Source organism: Aethalodelphis obliquidens, unplaced genomic scaffold (assembly GCF_003676395.1).
Source record: "Aethalodelphis obliquidens isolate GAN/ISIS:26980383/991018 unplaced genomic scaffold, ASM367639v1 scaffold26, whole genome shotgun sequence".
In the NCBI taxonomy this organism is placed as follows: domain Eukaryota; kingdom Metazoa; phylum Chordata; class Mammalia; order Artiodactyla; family Delphinidae; genus Aethalodelphis; species Aethalodelphis obliquidens.
Genome location: NW_020837970.1, coordinates 8978335 through 8981570, shown reverse-complemented (window position 1 = coordinate 8981570; position 3236 = coordinate 8978335). Strand labels below are relative to the sequence as shown.

Below are 3236 nucleotides of genomic sequence, written 5' to 3'. Positions count from 1 at the left end.
GTGGTTTTTGGTTTGAGACTTTTATTTAGGTTTCCTGGACTAGAGGAGAATCTCTCAGCACATTTTCTTGTTGCCTTCTTTTTTATTGAAGGTGTCAGATACTCTCAAAACATTGTTTCTCACCTCCAGTTGAAAACCGAGAAAGTGAAATATTCATGTTGTAGAAACAGGCTGGTCAGAAAGTAGGGTCTCGGTTTTCGTTACAATAAGCTTTGCAGTGAAATGAATGAGATCCTCTGCTGCATTATGGTCCAGAATGTGCCCACCACATACTCATTCATATAACTTCATTGGTGGTGTCTGGTTGGGAATGCTTAGCTACCTTTCTGTTTCTTCAGGGTGTTAGCTGGTGAGTTTTAAAGATGGATCACACACTCTCTTCCTGGTTTTTACTTTGCAGCAGGCCAAGATTTGTTGTGTGATTAAAACCTAAGTATCGGCTCGGCCTGGGCAGAGTGCGTAGGCCCGCGGCGCTCGGTGGGCTCGGGGGTCCTCCCAAGCAGCCCGCCCCCGCTCCGCTCCCGGCCCACAGCCGCCCTTCAGCTGTCGACCGGCGTTCCGGAGCCCAGATCTGAGTCGCCCGGCACCTTCTGTTCGGTCAGCGGCGTGAGCGTCTCGCCGAGGCGTGTTGTCCGCGCTGCTCGGCCTGTAGTACGCCCGTGCGCTTGCCCGGCCGGCCGGCCTGCGGAGCTCCCGCCCCTGTCCCCCGCACGGTCCGGGGGGGTCCGGGCACCGCCTCGACGGCAGCTCCGCCGGACGCGCGGACTGGACCGCAGCCCGCACCCCGAGCGGACGGCGTCATGAGGCACCTGCCGTACTTCTGTCGCGGCCAGGTGGTGCGGGGCTTCGGTCGCGGCCCCAAGCAGCAGGGCGTCCCTACAGCTAACTTTCCTGAACCAGTGGTAGATGATCTTCCAGCTGATGCATCCACTGGCATATATTATGGTTGGGCCAGTGTTGGAAGTGGAGACGCCCGTAAGATGGTGGTGAGCATAGGATGGAACCCATACTACAAGAATACAGAAAAGTCCATGGAAACTAATATCATGCATACTTTCAAAGAGGAAATTCTCAACGTGGCCATCGCCGGCTACCTCAGACCAGAAAAGAACTTTGATTCTTTAGAGTCACTTATTTCAGCAATTCAAGGTGATATTGAGGAAGCTAAGAAACGACTAGATTTACTAGAACATTTGAAACTCAAAGAAGACAATTTCTTCCAGGTTCCTAAAAGCAAAATGATGAATGGCCACTGAAGGAAAAGCATCTTATTTATTCATTCACTGTTTTCTAATATTTTGCTGCTCATAACTCTACAGCTTCATCTTGGTTATAGTTTAAAAATCAAATGTTTTCCTACAGCTGTGAATTAAACAGTACAATGTAGTTACCATATTATGTTCCAGCTATTCAATTAAACCCATCATGTTACAGTACTAAAGAGGTTCATTTAAAAAATCAAGATTCTTTTTTATGTAATATGTTGATTAAAATGTACCACTAGAAAGGTCTTAAGTGTTTTATAATGGAAATGAAATATATATAAATATGGGTAACAGGCAAGTCACTAGTCTGAGATGAGAACTATAATTCTCATGGTAAAATTCTAGCATGCATGTACCTGTATAGCATGCTCTGCTAATCAGAAGGCTCATAAAAGTAACAATATTAAGCAGAGGTTTGACAGTTTATTACAAACCTAAGGGGAAAGATCCAGACTTTGTATTTTTGATATTTTGTGCATTCATATATTATTATAGACATGAAGACTTGTGAAATTTCATTTTAGTTAGTCATTTCCTTTAAGGGCTCAAATCATTGTACTGTGTTCCATTTTTGTTACAGCTGCCTCAGTTCTAATTGGTCTAGACTCTCTCCCTATTATTTTTTTGTTTTTCTTTTAAAACAGTAAAATGAGTGTTTTTCGAATCTCTAGTTCTCATTTTTGTGTTGTATAACACTTCTCTCTTTTTAAGAGTAGATATTCTTCAACATTTTTCTTAACCTTTGTTTCCTGTAAACAATTGTCAGTGTCAGTTATTCCATTTAGAATATCCAACTTTACATTGACAAAATGTAGAGTTTCATCCGCGTCTGTATCTGCCATCCCATCGCTTCAATATATGAACAGTGATTGAGTGCACATCTCTTGCATTTTAGAAAAAACACCCAAATGTTCATCTGTAGGTTTCCTCAAAGTTTAAACGAACACCTAGCATTTCATTTATATATACCAGTTTCTTAAACAACACAAAATATTTGTTTCTCCCCTTAGGGAAACTATTTAAGAGCCAACTAAACTATGAAATACAAAGTTATTTGTTTTTAATGTGACTGTATGTTCCTGAGCAAATGCAGACTGTTGTAGTTGTGTGTGCACAATGTAATTTAAGGCTAAAGAGTGCTATCTAGAAGATAATTTTAAAGATAACTCATTACAAAACCATTTTCCCCTAATCTACATAAATGAGAACTGATTTTAACAAAACTTTATATATTTAGAAGAACATCTAAAGCTAATGTTGGAGAAGGGGGAAGCAGGAATGTTTTGACTTTTTGGTGTATGAATTTATGGCAAACAATGTAGTATGTGTCTTTTTCATTTCTTCTTTATAGAAATACTTAGAAAATGTAATTTAATGTTAGAAATCCTATACTTGAAAGAAGCCTCAATTATCAGTGGTTCTATGAAACAAAGTTAAAAACAAACATGGAAAGTGTAAAAAAGATTTGTGTTTGAGTAGCTTGCGACTGGTTGTGTCCTCATTAAGTGTGAAAATTCTTTGATATTGTCACCTTACATTTTGTTAAATAACTATTGCTTTTGAAAAGCCTATAGTGTGTGGTTTAGGAGTTAGTTAATAGTGTCTACATTTTTTTAAGTTTCATATGTAAAGTATTTATATATTATAAGAAATTGCAGTAGGGCCATTTTCAATTAGTCAGTGTTTTCAGGCCTTGAAATGAATCTTGACCACGTGAAAAAAAACAAAACAAAAACCTAAGTATATAAATGAGAGCTTAATTGATAAGGAGTGTATGTAGCATAAGGGATGCCTTCGAGTTGACTTAGGCTAAATTGACAGAGGAGCAAGCATCTGGATGGAAAATTCTAACAATCCATCCATTTGGAGGTCTCTTTACCTCGAAGAACTGGCATGTTGAATCCATCCCACTTGAATTAACTGATCATTCCATTTTTTGGCAGAGCAGAGTAACAGTTTATGGCATTTGTA

The 3236-nt window shown here is 39.8% G+C and overlaps 1 pseudogene; it reads left to right on the top strand.

Moving 5' to 3' along the window:
* The first annotated feature begins 721 nt into the window (after positions 1-721).
* LOC113629319 (riboflavin kinase pseudogene) lies at positions 722-1258 on the top strand (annotated as a pseudogene).
* Positions 1259-3236: the final 1978 nt, after the last annotated feature.